Source organism: Mustela erminea, chromosome 5 (assembly GCF_009829155.1).
Source record: "Mustela erminea isolate mMusErm1 chromosome 5, mMusErm1.Pri, whole genome shotgun sequence".
NCBI lineage: Eukaryota > Metazoa > Chordata > Mammalia > Carnivora > Mustelidae > Mustela > Mustela erminea.
Window position 1 is genome coordinate 105,277,669 of NC_045618.1, and position 18,141 is coordinate 105,295,809.

At 37.9% G+C, this 18,141-nt stretch overlaps 1 protein-coding gene across 2 annotated transcripts in view; it reads right to left on the reverse strand.

The window, feature by feature from the left end:
• Window positions 1-18,141, reverse strand: part of EXOC5 (exocyst complex component 5) — a 61,588-nt gene that overhangs the window by 42,983 nt on the left and 464 nt on the right. The gene's annotated exons all lie outside the window — the stretch shown is intronic.

The following is an 18,141-nucleotide window of genomic DNA, read 5'->3' on the forward strand; positions in this document are numbered from 1 at the left end:
TCACCAGTCTCATGTGAGAGGAGGAATGAGAGCACGAATTTCAGTCAGGCTGACAATAATCATCATGATAAGAATATGCATTGTGCACATTCTTATTATATGTACCAACAACTTGTATGTACCAACAAGAATAACATCTCACATAAATACTTTACATGTATTACTTCATTTACTATTCTCTTCATAAGACCTGTAAAGAAGGTCCTATTTTATCCAACCTATATGATGAGGAAACTAAAATTAAGAGAGCTTAATTACTTAACCAAGGTAACACAAGCTGAGCTGAGATTTGAATCATTCTGTTCTATTGCTATGTAAAACTGAATGGCAACTATGGGAAACTACAAGTAGTTCCCTGTACCTAAAGTTAGATGGTAAGTATAACAAGTGAAGCTAAAAAGTTAAAAACTGCCACATGAAGGCATATGCACATCACTGATCATGTCTTTTAAAATTTCTACTTATATTTATAAACATTCCAATCATATGACCCACCAATAATGCATACCAGTAATTTTATCAGACAACTGATACACTGTCACATGCCTGTCTGAAGGCAGAATCCAATATCAACTTTCAAACTGGTTCATATTTTATAAGAAAACCATAAAACCTTTACGACTGTTAACATCACTAATTGCTAAAAGAAAAAAGTAAACACTGAGCAGTAAGAACACAAAACAATATAAGTAGGTATTAAAAAAATCTTTAAGACTTTACATTTTATCTATAAAAGTCTCTTGTATAGCAGTCAAATAACTGAAAAATAGCTGTAATATTAATCCAGTGTCTCTCATAAGATTGCCATTATAGAGAAGCTATCTGATAGAATGGAGGCACAGAAAGTAAACAAGGTTGTTGGCTACTTTAAAAAAAAAAAGAACAGTTTATCCATGTGCTGACATGTTTGAGAATTAAGTCCTAACGATAAATTAGATCTCCCACAAAAGAAAACTTTTGCACCCAAAACCATAAGATACCTAGGAATAAACCTAACCAAAGAGGCACAGAATCTATACTCAGAAAACTATAAAGTACTCATGAAAGAAATTGAGGAAGACACAAAGAAATGGAAAAATGTTCCATGCTCCTGGATTGGAAGAATAAATATTGTGAAAATGTCTATGCTACCTAAAGCAATCTACACATTTAATGTAATTCCTATCAAAGTACCACCCATCTTTTTCAAAGAAATGGAACAAATAATTCTAAAATTTATATGGAACCAGAAAAGACCTCGAATAGCCAAAGGGATATTGAAAAAGAAAGCCAAAGTTGGTGGCATCACAATTCCGGACTTCAAGCTCTATTACAAAGCTGTCATCATCAAGACAGCATGGTACTGGCACAAAAACAGACACATAGATCAATGGAACAGAATAGAGAGTCCAGAAATAGACCCTCAACTCTATGGTCAACTAATCTTCGACAAAGCAGGAAAGAATGTCCAATGGAAAAAAGACAGTCTCTTCAATAAATGGTGCTGGGAAAATTGGACAGCCACATGCAGAAAAATGAAATTGGACCATTTCCTTACACCACACACGAAAATAGACTCAAAATGGATGAAGGACCTCAATGTGTGAAAGGAATCCATCAAAATCCTTGAGAAGAACACAGGCAGCAACCTCTTCGACCTCAGCCGCAGCAACATCTTCCTAGGAACATCGCCAAAGGCAAGGGAAGCAAGGGCAAAAATGAACTATTGGGATTTCATCAAGATCAAAAGCTTTTGCACAGCAAAGGAAACAGTGAACAAAATCAAAAGACAACTGACAGAATGGGAGAAGATATTTGCAAACGACATATCAGATAAAGGACTAGTGTCCAGAATCTACAAAGAACTTAGCAAACTCAACACCCAAAGAACAAATAATCCAATCAAGAAATGGGCAGAGGACATGAACAGACATTTCTGCAAAGAAGACATCCAGACAGCCAACAGACACATTAAAAAGTGCTCCATATCACTCGGCATAAGGGAAATACAAATCAAAACCACAATGAGATATCACCTCACACCAGTCAGAATGGCTAAAATCAACAAGACAGGAAATGACAGATGCTGGAGAGGATGCGGAGAAAGGGGAACCCTCCTACACTGTTGGTGGGAATGCAAGCTGGTGCAGCCACTCTGGAAAACAGCATGGAGGTTCCTCAAAATGTTGAAAGTAGAACTGCCCTATGACCCAGCAATTGCAATACTGGGTATTTACCCTAAAGATACAAACGTAGTGATCCAAAGGGGCACGTGCGCCCGAATGTTTATAGCAGCAATGTCCACAATAGCCAACTATGGAAAGAACCTAGATGTCCATCAACAGATGAATGGATCAAGAAGATGTGGTATATATACACAATGGAATACTATGCAGCCATCAAAAGAAATGAAATCTTGCCATTTGCGACAACATGGATGGAACTAGAGCATATCATGCTTAGCAAAATAAGTCAAGCAGAGAAAGACAACTATCATATGATCTCCCTGATATGAGGAAGTGGTGATGCAACATGGGGACTTAAGTGGGTAGAAGAAGAATCAATGAAACAAGATGGAATTGGGAGGGAGACAAACCATAAGTGACTCTTAATCTCACAAAACAAACTGAGGGTTGCTGGGGGGAGGGGGGTTGGGAGAAGGGGGTGGGATTATGGACATTGGGGAGGGTATGTGCTTTGGTGAGTGCTGTGAAGTGTGTAAACCTGGTGATTCACAGACCTGTACCCCTGGGGATAAAAATATATGTTTATAAAAAAATAATAATAAATTTAAAAAAAAAAAAACAACTTTTGGCCCTCTGAAATATAATTAACACATTTAACAAACATATGATCATTTAAATAATCAAACCTCTTCTCTGTCTACTTCATTTCTATTGAGATAAAAGTTTATGTATGTCAAAAAATTCTTTATTTACATATGTAAATTGGGAAACACTGACTCAAGATAAAGGAATTTGCTTAGAGCTACTTAGAACTTTAGAAACTGAGCTACTTCAAAACTTAAAATCTGACAAGAATATGAAATACTCCTAAATAATGTTGACAACAGCTAATTTTTAAGGGCTTATTATGTGCCTAATACTTTACATACTTTAGCTCATTTAATTGGGCACTTGGGTGGCTCAGTTGGTTAAGCGACTGCCTTCACCCCAGGTCAGGATCCTTGAATCCCGGGATCGAGTCCCTCATCCAGCTCCCAGCTCCATGGGGAGTCTGCTTCTCCCTCTGACCTTCTCCCTTCTAATGCTCTCTCTCACTCTCTCACTCTCAAATAAATAAAGAAAATCTTTAAAATAAATAAATAAATAAATAAATAAATAAAAGAAGTTAAATTAATTTAGAAAGTAGTCACGTCTTCCAAAAGTCCACAATACTCCCATAAATAACTTTACATAATAATCATGTTCCTTTTCCTTGTCATATTTTACACATGCACATCTAAGTAAATAATTAATAATCATAGTTCTCATGGGTTATTAATTTATTATTCGGTAAGAATAAATTGCAATTTATTATGGCAATTTTCAACTTTCAAACTTCATTGAAATTTACAGTTTGTTAATTTCAATATACCAGTTTTATTAAATTATATATATGTTCAAAAATTTATACATCAGCAGACAAATATTACTGACATGGTAAAAAAAACAAGCATTTTTTAATATGAAATATTTCAATTTTCTCAAAATACAATATTCCTTCATTCAACAAATATTCATGGAGGGCCTAGTGCATGTTACTGACTATTCTACAAACCCAGGAAATAGCAGTAAACAAGGCAGGGGAAAAATCTCTGCCCCTATGGATGTCATGAAAGGGAGGGACAAACAAATGAACAGATAAATGATAAATAAGAACTATGAAGAAAACTAAAGAGGATACAGAGTAATGGATTCAAGTAGTTATTTGGCAGAAGTAATCAGGCAAGGGCTCTCTAAGAAAACAAATTTTGAACAAAGACCTGAACACAGCTAAGGAATAAGCTATGGAGGAAAGCAATGCTCCAAATACAGAGAACAAACTGGACATATGAGCAATGACAAGAGGCCAGTGTGACTAGAGCAGAGAATATTGTAGATGAGATACAAAAGAGGTAGTAGGAGTCCAGAGCTTATGTCAAGGTCATAGAGGATGTACTATGATATACTTCAGCTATTTACTGAAAAAAGGGCCAGGTTCCGGAAGGGAGGACTCTCCAATATGCTAACAAATATATGCAGTTATGATTCTACTACTCCTTCCCCCTAAAAGAGCTATGACCATTTACTTGAGTACTGTGCACTAGGGAAAGGGGAACACTCAAACATTTTGAGGTCTGTTGTTTAGAAGGTCCTAGGTGATTCCAATACTTGATTGACTCCAAGCATCATGGACTCAAGAAAGTGAGGACTTTCAGGAACCAAGAAATAAACGGATTCTTAGCCAAGATCCAGTGGCTCCACTACTCCAACTACTGGCCATTTCCCCAGTCTGCAAACATGTAACAGTGATAGACACACTTGATGACTGATGTAACTCCCAGCTGGGTCCTTGGTCCATAGAGTAAGAGCTTTTATAGTGGGGAAGTCCAAGGTGTCTCTGAAATTGCCTCTACTCGATGTAGTAAATCAGGTGGAAGGGCAAAATTTAGTGTCACTCTTAAAGGTCTAAAACAAGGATGAGCGATTTTTTTTCTTAAGGAGCCAGACAGTAAGTATTTTAGGCCTATAAGCCATACAGTTTTCTTACAACCATTAAACTCTGCAGCCAGAGTACAAATGTAGCCATAGACAATGAATAAACAAAAGGGCATGGCTGTCTATCAGTAAAACTCTAAAAACAGTGTCTACCCCATGCCAACCTCTTATCTAAAGAATGCTGGAGTTACATTCCTCATAATTTTCTCACCTAATTCATTAGTCTGGGTCTTGCCAGACAAATCCTGGGAGGTGATTATCTCAAAATCAACCAGAAAGTAGCCCATTATATGTGTCAACTAAAAATGGACAGCAGCTGCAATTAAAACCTCACTCAGGTGGCCTTGAAATTCAGCAGCAAGAAAAAAAAATCCTCTGAACAGGCAAAGCGTTGCAAAATATACCTGCTCATCAGATTAGGTGGAAAGAGAATGGACCTTAGGTTAGCATATATATGGACTCAAAGACAATGGCAAAGGGACTGGCTATGAGAGGGGAAAATTAGAAGACTGAGGATGGAGGAATCTGGGATAGAGGCTTGTGGATGGATACATGTAAGTGAGCACAGAGTGTGAAGATCTGTATCACCAGAGGCCATCTACCATAGAAGAAGAATCAAACAATCAGGCAGACAAAATGACTCTATCAGTTGACATCAGTCTGCCTTTGCCTAGCATCAGCACCCTGGGGACATGAACAGAGGGGACATGAACAGAGACAACACACCCCAAGAGCATAAGGTCCTACTTACTAAAGCTGATCCAGCTACCATCAAAGTTCAATATCGAGCCTAACAGTAACAAAGACCAACTTTAAGCCCCTGAAAGAGCCACATCCTTCAAGCAAACTAATCAACCACGTAGTAGCATGTTGATTACATTAGTTCCTTTCCAGTCTAGATAAGTAATTCATTCTGACAGGAATAGAAACATTTGAGTTGGTTATGCCTCTCCTCAGAGGGAGTATTGTTTCTGTGGCACTGGATCCCACATACCACATCACCTCAAAGGACCCACTTTACAGCAAAGGAGGTGACCATGGATCCAATGGTCATATCATAGACCATACCACCCAGAAGCTACTAGTCTGACAGGGCATTGAAACAGCCTGCTAAAGGCACAGCTGAAGTTCAGAGACAATACGTATAAAGATGGAGCACTATTCTCCAAAAGGCAGTATACATTCTGAATTTAAAACCTTTATATCATGCTGTGTTCCCACAGGAAAAACATAAGTCTGAGAACAATGCACAAAAGCAGAAGTGGTCCTGCTTATAATGACTCTCAATTTGTGCTTTCTAGTCCTACAATTTTGGGGTCTAGAGAGAGGTCTGATCTCCAAAGGCAAAGATCTCTTCACCTGGGAATAAAATAAAAGTCCCATGAAACAATAACTATGAGTGCTGCCTGGGCACTTCAGCTGCTTACATCCAGTGGATAAAGGCAAGAAGAGGAATGACTATCTTTGGCAGAGGCAACTGATTCTAATCAGGAGGTAGGGCTGCTATTACATCATAGGTGCAGGAACAATATTTGTGACACACAGATCTCTTCATGGAGATCTCTTGGTACTCTTTTGACCAATTCTGAAAGTACACAAACAAGCACAGCAACCCTGGCCTAAGAAGGGCATGGTAACCAGTAAAGCCACCAAGATTAGCAGAGGCATTTAGCTGAAGGTAAGGGAGTATTAGAATGGAGACTAGAGAAGGGAAACAGAGACTAGAGAAATGAGTATCAGTTGTAACCTGAAACCCGCCACAATAGTGGGAGCCATAGTTCACCCCACTAACCTCCTAATTTTCCCCCCAATTGGAACGTGAGAGGAGCTGCTTCCCAAGTGTATAGGAAAAGGTGGAGTCTAGTGGCACAGGAGTGGTTTGTGGTAGACATAGTGATATGTCATCCAGATCTCCCTTCAAGAAAGGTCTTGTTCTAGCAGCTAGCAGTGTGGTGCTATCAGCAGAGAGCTTTCAGCCGGCAGTATTTTCAGGGATCACTTCAGTGGCAGAGAACCAATTCACTCAATGTCATACTTTTCCCAGTGTGATCTAGCAATACCTAAGATAGGGATTTTTTTATAAAGGCCTGACCACTTTGGTTCAAAGCAGGACAACTCTGACAGTTCATTTTTGTTCCAGAACCCCCCACTGGGGCCAATAACACCGTCACGCGGCCAGCACCATAGCTCTCTTTATCCACAGGCCCAATCCTGCATCCTAACCTTGTCCCTTCACGGATATTCATTCCAAGGGTTCCTCCTAGTAAATATTCTGCACACTAAACTCTGTCTCAAAGTCTGCTTTTCAGAGAACTCAACCTGCAATACTGTGGTAGTTGAGAGATATGGTAATAGTTCAGATGAAAGTGACAATGGTGAAGATACTAAGGAATGATCGGATTCATGACATTTTAAAGGATGTATTCATACAAACTGCTGGACTGGATATGGGGAGAAATTTAAAAAGGAAATTATGATTACTCATGGAGGATTGCAGCCTGAATAACTAACTGTGTGAATGGTGGGTGGTGTCATTTACCAAGACTGGGAAAAGATGGAAAGAGGGAGTGAGGAAACAACTTATGCTTTGCATATGATCTGTTGTGGACATCTATTCGATATACAGTAAGAGAAAATGCAGAGCACATAATGAGAAAAATAAGTTTGTATTACAGGGAAGAACTAGAGCTAGATATAATTTTAGACTTATTTAAAATCTCAGAACTAGATGACATCTAGGAAAGAAAAGAACATGTCAACAACATTCAAATAGATGGAGGAAAAGGATCCAACAAAAGAGACAAAAGCAAGAAGGATCAGTAGAGGGAGGAGGAAAAATCAGAAGAGAACAGTGTCCTGGAAGTAAAGTACAGGTTTTACCCTCAAAGACAACTGAATTATCACAAGAGTTTAAGATAAATCAGCTACAGCTCTCAATGGAATGCAAGTTCCAAAAAAGCAAAAAGCAAAACAAAACAAAATGCTTTCTGCTTATAAAACCAAATAAATCCCAGGAACTTGCTCTCTAACATGTAACCTTGCTGCAAAGGCATTTACAATAAGAAAGATAGCCAAACTAACAGATTTTAAGACTTCCAAATGACCAACTCACCCCAAAGTATTCTCAAAGACACCTGTCAACAATTCCCCCCAAAAAATCTTTTAGAATTTCACAAACCTAAGTTACATCCTTACCTTCTACTTTACTACAGTAATTAAAAGCAAAAATTGTCCCCAAAAAAACAAAAACCTCAGAAGTATGCACCACAGACTAAAACACTACCATTTTAAGTTCAACGTTAATTAATTGATTATTGTGTCAGTCTGTTAAACTGATTTTGTATTTTTTACAACTGCTACCAGTTGTAAGGAAACCATGGAGTTTGTGGTCACTTCTACTAAAAATTAAGAAATCATGCTCTTGGAGAGGAACATAAATCCCTAATTTAACATTGTTTCTTTGATAAAACTAAACTTCTATGTTTTCTTAAAGTATCTTTCCCAAAAATAGATTGAATGCAATGTGTTACAACCACCCACAAACTAAAAATAAACTGTAATATTTTCCCCTAGCCTAGATGAAAAAAAAATTAGGCTCAGAGGATTTCATAAGGAAGTATTTCGGGGTCCTATGAAAGCACTAACCCATGAGTTCACAAGTACTACCTATAAAGTATTTTTATTACATTTATTGTGCATACCACTGCCAAATTAATCTTTAAAACACTGCTTTCTTTTAGTCAGAAACTTCCTATGCAATTCCTAAGCTACTAAGCTCACACTCTTACATCCACCTTTAAGGTTCTTATCTTACACTTCCTATCCAACTTCTTTTACCTCCAAAATGAACAGCCATATTACCATCAGCCTATTCCAGTCTTCTCTTCACATCTATGCTACCTCTGCCTCTTTACCTGTGGCCAGGTAACTCATCCCACGAGGATATTCTTTCTCTTCCAACAATCTAAACACCTTTTTATATTCACTCAAAGCCCAGCTCAATTCCTATTTCCTCCTTGAAGAGCTCCATCCCTACATGACCTTCCCTGATTTTTTCACTTAAACCCCTAACAACACTTAAAAATTCAAATCTCAACACAGAACAATACTGACACTTATATCATTTATTGTTTTATAATAACTTTTATAAGTTTCACTCTTCTCCTCACTTAAATTGAAACCAAGCATAGCATCTGTCATACATTTCTCTTGCTTCCAACTGGGGTCAACAGAATAATACTGAGCACCACAGATGCACAGTAAGTCAAAACACTTGCTAAATTGGGGCCATGGCCAAATCTCCTGCAAAGGATCTTGAAAAATCAAGCCTTGATCCACATATCCAAAACCACAAAGGCAGTACTACCACTCCACACTCCAAAAATAAATAACAGGCATTCCCAATTTTGGAAAACTCAAAATTTCAATAAAAACCAAATATGAACCTTATGCAATTCTGGCACTGGAACTAAATTTTACTACATTTAGCCTCTCCTTTTTAACCTCATTTGATTTGTTTTTCAAGAGACTGTGTTTTATGGGGGATTAAGAGATGAAGTACGTTTAGTAAGTATTGTTTTTTTTCTTTAAAGCACTATAAACCCTTTATTTTGTGTCAGTCTGGCGAAGTAGAAAGGTAGGAAGATAAAGCACATTAAGACACTTAAATGGCAACTAAGGCAAACTCTGCCAAAGTAAGTTTGAAAATTATCTGCAACACTATAAGATGAATAATTTTACTTATTTTTTTAAAGATTTTATTTATTTATTTGAGAGACAGTGTGCACTTGAGAGAGAAAAGAAGAGCACAAAGTTGAGTGAGGGGCAGAGGGAGAAGCAGTCTCTCCACTGAGCAGGGGTCCCAGTATGGGGCTCCATCCCAGGACTCTGGGATCATGACCTGAGCTGAAGGCAGAAGTTTAACTGAATGAGGCACCCAGGTGCCCCACTTTTCTAAAGTCAATTTTAACATTCCAACTTGAAGGGCATGATAGCTCTTTAAACTATGATAAAATTAGCCAATTAATCATATTAGAATTATTTTGAAGATGATTAATTGGTGGTACTTAAGAATTTTATGAAATATTTTAGATTCTCTTATGCAAAATCTCTCTTCAGAATAGAATGTATCTCACTTCTGACAGTAAAGTAATATCTGATTTCTATGCCCCAAAGAGAAAGGTAACAGAATGTTATAGTATTTTTTTTTTTATAACAGTCTCAAAAGAACCACAGAATAGGGTTAAAAATTGCAAAACTAGGGGTGCCTGGGTGGCTCAGTGGGTTAAAGCCTCTGCCTTTGGCTCAGGTCATGATCTCAGGTCCTGGGATCAAGCCCCACGTCAGGCTCTCTGCTCACTGGGGAGCCTGCTTCCCCCTTTCTCTGCCTGCCTCTCTGCCTGCTTGTGATCTCTGTTTCTCTCCCTCTCTCTCTGTTAAAGAAATAAATAAAATCTTTAAAAAAAAAAATTTGCAAAGCTAGAGGGGTGCCTGGGTGGCTCAGTAGGATAAGTGTCTGATTCTTTGATTTCAGCTCAGGTCTTGGGATCTCAGGGTCTTGGGATCAAGCCCCACGCTGGGCTCTGTGCTTAGCGTGGGGTTGGCTTGTTCCTCTCTGCTCCACTCCCATTCGTTCTCTCCCTCTCTCTAAATATCTCTAAAATAAAGAAATAAAATTTAAAAAAATGTTTAAAGCTAGAATGGTCATTAAATATCACCTTACTCTAGACCCTTCATCTCATTTTTATATATAAGTAACTAAAGCAATGAAATTTAAATCTTGTCAAGGTATTAAACCAGTATTCAAATCAGGTATTTTTCCACTCTATTATGGTGTCTTTTAAAATTATATAAACACCATGAAAATTATCACTTAAAGTATCTAACAAATCTTACATTAGCATTTCAAATCAAATATATTTACAAATTTACACATTAAATATATTTACACACACTTAACAAATGCCTCTGGGATCAAATTAAGCAAATAGATCCAAGGACTCGCTCACTTAAAAAAAAAGTTATTACAGATTTATTCATTTTAGAGAGCTAAAGTGGGGGGGGGTCAAAGGGAGAGGGAGAGCAAGAATCCCAAGCAGACTCCCTGCTGAGCGCAGAGCCCGCCAACCCAAGCTGAAATTAAGATGTGGACGCTCAATAATCGTGAGCCACCCAGATGCCCTGGAATCATTTATTTTTTTGATTCATTACATCCCTAGAAAGCCAAGATGTCTACATATGATAAAGTTAACTACATTCTGTTACTACTATTTTTATATTTCAATTCCAAGGAAAGAAAATAGCATCAGAAAAGTTAGCATACATTTTTAAAATATCTTATATATATAAATTTTCAAATATTTATTTATTTATTTATTTGACAGACAGAGATCACAAGTAGGCAGAGAGGCAGGCGGAGAGAGAGGAGGAAGCAGGCTCCTTGCTGAGCAGAGAGCTCGATGCGGGGCTCGATCCCAGGACCCTGAGATCATGACCTGAGCTGAAAGTAGAGGCTTTAACCCACTGAGCCACCCAGGCGCCCCTATAAAAATTTTTAAACTGTATATCACTCAACTCCTGAGCACACCAGGGGCTCAATATTTTACACTAATTACACACACACAGTCAATAAATGATCCTCAACTTAAAGACTTATTCATTTCAGAAGTTCACCACCAGGTTGGTTTGATTAGAGAATTCAGACTACAAAATACTCAAATGTAAACCCACTACTCTTTAAGCATCTGCCTCTACCTCCACCGCTCTAAGGAGAGTGATAGAGGTCTACTAAATCTTGGTGTAGATAAGGAGTTGATCAGCCCTGTTCTAATCATTTACTGCTACATAATAACCACTCCAATAAATGAATGGCTTAAAATAAGAATGATGATGACTTTGTTCACAAATCTGCTATTTGGGTAGGACTCAACAGAGAAATCTCATCTCTGTTTCATGTCACATCTGCTGAGGCAGTTCAACTTGGGGCTAGAAGACCTACTTTCAAGTTAACAAGTTGATGTTGATCGTAGTCTGGGAGTTCAGTCAACCAAAAGCCTGGATTCTCCCAATGGGCTATGTAGCGTAGTTGCTAGATTCTAAGAGGGGGAATCTAAAGAAGGTCAAGCACATCGACTTTCATGACCTAACCTTGGAAATCACATAAGCAACACTTCTGATATAGTTATAGACCTGCCTAGATTCAAGAAGGGAGCACAGGCCCTACCCCTCTGTGGGCACAGCATCAACATCCCATTATAGGATAATTAAGATCTGCAGCCATCCTGAAAAACACAACCTTCCACAGCACCTTTCTGTTATTCTCTCCTACTGTTATCTCCTCCCTCTAGGATTATGTCCTATTAGTCTTCTTTGAAGATTTTTTTCTCCCTGACTATTCTCAATCTAGTCCTCTTCCCAACCCACTTACCAATAATTTTAAAAAGCTACTACTCTTCTATGGCATTCTGCTAAGCCATTTAAATTTATCAACTCATTTAATCTTGCAAATAACCCTCTAAGGTAGGTACTGTTACTATCCCCATTTTATAGAGAAGAAAAAGGTATGAAAAGATTAGGTAACTTGTCAAAGATCACAAAATAGTAATAGACAAAGCTGAGAGATGTCATCCATTCCTAAGTCTATCTAACTGCCACCCATAAAGAATAACAACTCCCATGATAATTTGTATCTCTAGCTGTAGTTTCCTTCTGAATTACTAATTCATATTTCCCACTGCCCTCTGGACTTCTTCACCAGAATATCTTACTAAAAATTTAAAATGTAGTTTTTAAAAAAAAATAAATACATTATTCCTTCCCCCTGAAAGGTTCCTTCCTGTTTTCTCTGTCACAGTTACTTCCCAACTTCAAAAATTTGGAATTAACTCCTCAGTAACCAAAATTTTTTGATTCTTCTTCAAAATGTCATTCCACATTTGTTATCTTCTCTGTCCCCACTGAATTTCACCTGCCTGAATTAATCAATCAATAGATAATTCTGGACTACCTACCAAGACAAGAACTATGCCAGGTTGGGTACACCCTCTATTTTCCCAACTATCAATCTTTTCCCCCACTGAAAGCCATTCTTCACAGTAACATTAAAATCATCTGCCTCTCCACTCCTCTCTCCCCACTCAAAAAGTCGTATCAGCTTCCATAAGCGTAGCCTGTAAGGAGGCCTTCTCGAAGATTCCACCAAACTGCCTCTGTGGTCTCAGTGCCTTGCTATGGGCCACCACTCCACATGCCTAAAGCATGCATACTCAGACCCTATCTTTCCTAAACACACCACACCTTAAAAATCAGTCACTTCTGTCTCTGCCTTGGAATGCCCATCTGCTTGAAAAGTCTCTACTCACCTATCAACACCCAATTTATATGACATTACTTTATGAAACCTTTCCTAATTATCCCAGGAAGAGATTCTGTACTTGTACAACAGTCTTATCTATTAATGTGTGTCCCTGTGATACCATAAAATAATAAGAAATGTATACTTTATTTTAAGAAATACATATTTTAGTCTTTGTACTCAACTCCTAAGGCCTTTGTTTTTTCCTAAGTGATAAATGTGCTAGGAACATCTTTTGTTCTAATATTTGATCTTTGACCCTGGCTCCTGACACAGAGCTCCTAAAACCCTTGTAATTTCCTAAGTGATGTAGTTGATAGTAATGTCTTACATGAACTCCTAAATCTTGTAATTTCCTGAGTGACAGAAGTGTCTTTTGTTCTACTGAAGCAATAGGGCTCCTGGATGGAGGCTGGTCACCAGAAAGATCAAACATGATTAGAAGCCCCTCTACTCCTGAGTTAACTAAGTTAATAACTGGTAATTCCTATGTGATGAAGCCTCCATAAAAATCCCTAAAGTATGGGGTTCAGAGAGTTTCTAGGCTGCTGAATACATCAAGGTACTGGGAGGGTGGTACACCCAGGGAGCGCTTGAAAGTGCTACACTCTTTCCCCCATCCTTGCCCTAGGCATCTCTTCCATCTGGTTGTTCCTGAGTCATATCCCTTTAAAATAAACTAGTAATCTAGTTAGTAAACCATTTTCCTGAGTTCTGTGAGCTGTTTCAGCAAATTATCGAACCTGAAGAGGGAGTCTTAAGAACTCCAATTTATAGCTAGACTGTCAGAAGCACAGGTGACAACTTGGACTGCAACAGGTATCTAAAATGGGGACATACTTATGGTACTGAGCCCTTAACTTCTGGGTTCTGAGGTAACTCCCAGTAGACCGTGTCAGAACTGAAATGAATTACAGAACACCCAGTGTCTGCTGGAAAACAGAAATGTTGTAGGTGAAATCCCCATATATCTGGTGTCAGAGTAAGGAGACTAGCCTTGGTGTTGACAGGACAGAGTTCTTTTCCTTTCACTCCCCCAACTAGGTTTTTAACTTAAACCATGCTTTAACTCCAGTACTTGAGATGACTTCTGCCCTAGTACTCAATAAATGTTTGCTGAATGAACACATTTTCTCAAATACATGATAATTAATTAATTAGTAGCCAGGTTCCACAATTACCTAACAGCTAATATGGCTAAAACAAGTAGCATTTCAGCAACCAGAAGGTAAAGGGGGCAGTCTTTACTTATATATCTCGTGGGTTTTTTTTGTTTTGTTTTGTTTTGTTTTGTTTTTAAAGATTTTATTTATTTACTTGAGAGAGAGACAGTGAGAGAGAGCATGAACGAGGAGAAGGTCAGAGAGAGAGGCAGACTCCCCATGGAGCTGGGAGCCCGATGCGGGACTCGATCCCGGGACTCCAGGATCATGACCTGAGCCGAAGGCAGTTGTCCAACCAACTGAGCCACCCAGGCGTCCCGATATCTCATGTTTGTTAATATATATTTACCTAGTTAATTGAACAAGAGAGATCTTTTTTCAGTAACTGTGTTTAAATATTTTGTAACTTAGTTTGAAAACTCAAGAAACATAAATGTATCTGTGTGCAAAAATGTGTTCTTGGCTATTTAAATTCTAATCTGGAGGTCAAACAACCATTGTTACCATGTTCAAAATACCTGACCTCAAATAAAATTATCAAGGCGCCTATACTTAACAAGAAAGAAAACACTTAAATTCCAAATCCTGGCATTTAGGATCTCGATCTCCACAGTTAAACCCCCAATTTACCTTACATGCAATTCCTCTTCTTTATGCATGCTATACTACAGCCAAAGTAGAACTCTTCCCTTGCCTCAAGGATCTACACTTACTTCCCTTTTTTGTCTTGGATTTTATTGTCTGCTTTATTAAAAAGTCCTTCCACCCAGCTGTACAAACTCAAATCTAGCAGATCCTTACTGTATCACTCAAATACCACTTCCTAATCCTTTCCACTTCTGGAGGTAATCTTCCCATTCTCTCAATTCCTATAACACTTTATCTTTAACACCATTTATAAGTTTATTTCCAATGTAAACCGTTATATATCTTCATTCTCTCTCCATATTTAATAATAAGGGCAGGTTCTATATGTAACTCAACATTGTCCAAAGTACATTTCATGGAATTCACAAAATTAACAAGCAGTAGAAAATATAACCGTCTCATGGTCAACTAGTTTGGGAAATAAACTTCTCAGAACCTTTAATATATTAAGGTATGATGTAACTCTCTCAGAAAGCAAGGTATGCCCATTTCCAAAACTTACTTGGTCTCTAAACCATTTTCAATTTTTTGCAGCGCATTCCATAGTATTACTATTTCTAAGGCATGCCTTTGATATATGTGCTGCCTAAGCAAGCACTCTATGGCATGCTTTTGAGACATGCAGCCTCATTAATCTTGGCGCCTTATCTTGAACTTAATAGGTATTAAACAAATATTTGTTGAATGAATGGGTAATAGATCCTGGTTAACAATAGACTCTACCATAAAGGCAGCCTGCCCAAAAAGAAGACTCCAGGAATGACAGAAGAGAAAAACAGCAAGTGAGAGGGAAGTACAATGTCCTCAATTGTGCAGTAAGAAAAGAAAGAAATACTTATAACAACAGAAGAATTCACTACCCCAGCCACTTTTTTATATGCAGGGAACATAATCTAAACCACATGGGAAAGCCTGTTTACAATGTCCACCCTGAAGGAATAATTTAGCTCACTGGAGATAGAATCTTTCAGAAAATTTGTCAACAAGGGTTGAAACTATGAAGGTATTCTTGCCAATTTCTAGAATATACACTATTAAAGTAACTGAATCATCTATTACTTTAGCATTTCTGCCAACTGAAGAAATATTCTGGAGTTTGATTTTGTCATATGAGGGTGCTTACGTTATAAAAGGAAGTCTCACAGGACCAACACTAAGATTTTAAAAGAAGTAGAGTTAACACTTAAAAAACTTCATGGATTCAAAGCATAATTTTGTATTGATGTAACCTCTTTTTCAATGTGGAAATGAAAGGAGAATTCAACTTAATCATGCATTAAAACCAGGATGCATAAAAACAAAATATCCTGACTACATCCTGAACTGTTTCCTACAGCTCTCCAGCTGTGACTAAGAAATGGAAGGGAAAAAGACACTCCCTGACATGTCCTACAATCTAGATCCTGCGGCAGTAGCAACAGGAAATAGCAGCAATGACTGAGGTTTGTTTTTTATTTTCCTCCTCACTCTAACGCAAAGACCAACTTTTCACGTAGGGAGGAAAGCTTACCCAAGAAGAGAGTGCACTGTAGGCTGAAAAGATAAATACATTTCTTAATTGTAACTATTAACATTTAGTTATAACTTTTAACATAATGGGCTTTTAAATGTGATGAAGCAACAAGAGATGGTCACATGATTTAAGATCTATAAGCATGTTTAAGGTTGCCCTATGAACCCTCTGGCAGACAGGACTGGTCTGTCTCTATCACTGATCAGTTAAGACAATTACCAGCTATACATAACAAGTCACTCAGCTACATTACACCCTAATTTTGTTCAATTACTTTACTAAATAGCATGATCTTAGAAAGCAAATATATATTTATTTCACAGTCATACACACACACACACAAACACACACATATATCCCCTTTACCCTTGGGGGGGGCAGAAATCAAATATATTTTCAGTTAAGTTAGGTGGAGTCATGTGGTCAAACATCTAAAGAAAAATAGACATAATATGCATAATATGGTCTGAGATACAGAATTCATTAAGTCACAGGTTAATGCTTTATGAACCCTGTAAGAAAATAGTAAGTTTTCTATGAATAGCTGACTGGTCACATATTTCATTTAGCAAATTAAAGATCTCAATTTCATAAACAGCTTTCTACCTTCATAAGATGTGAAAGTTAAAACAAGGAACTACAGAACTGTTTAGAATCTTACCCAGAAACACACAGTAAAAGCTTTTAACAAAAGAGTGTCTCTCTGCTCCTGCATCAATCAATAAACAGATGGCACGATTTTGGAATTAGAGAAGTTAACACAATATACCTCTTAACACATCTGAAAACATACAATTAATATTTCCAAATTCTTTCTTGTAATTATAATCGTTCACTCGCAAATTACTATTTGATTATTAGTTATTATAACAATGGTATGTTATTCCTCTCAACAAAAGCATTATCTACCCAAGAGCTCACAGGAACCCAAAATATAGTAACAGTAACAAATGAAAAGTTCCCAATTGTTGTAAAAACTGTGGCATTCAAATTTTAAGCCAAAAACCTGCTGACTCAAGCAGAAAAAGAATCCAATCCTCACTTGCGGAACTGTAGTCTTCTCACTTATCACACTTTCGCTATTCAATTTGAAACACACACACAGAAAGGGATTTTGCTTCCTTTTCCTTTACATCTTTGTTTTCATTTCTTTTACAAAAAGAGATCCTTCGTATGTTTCATTGTTTGGTGGTCCAATTAGAATTTTCCTCTTCTATTTATCTCAAACATCATAGCTTCTTCTTATATTGAATTTCACTAAATTAAATTTTAAGTTTTAGGGAGTGAAAACGTTCAAGAAAACACGTTTGAATCCTCATTGTCTCAGGCGCTAAGGATTCTCCAGCTTGCGGTTACATGGCTTTCAAATACATTTAAATTCCTGGAGACCCGAACATAAATGTTAATTTCCAATTTCGCCTCCCCCTTAAGTCTGAAGGGCTAAGTAGGCCTTTATTGTCCTAAAAAAAACACTTCAACCTTCTCGAATGTGAAGGAAAACTGGCAGGCACCTGAGGGCCACTTGTACCGTTTACTAATGGAATAACTGTAATTACTCAACAGCAAGAAGCCCCCAGTCGTCCCAATCTCAGGTGGTCCCCTTAGAATATTACGCGAGGTTCCAAGCGACAAGACGGGGCTCGCCCAACCTGGGGCTGCAGGCTCTTCTCTCCGCGCCCTGAGTCAGCCTTTCCCACTTCTCATCCCGAGTACATCTTTCAAACCCTAAACCTCCGAGGCTCCCCTCCAGCCCTGCGGACAAAACCAGCCCTCCTCCTTTCGGAC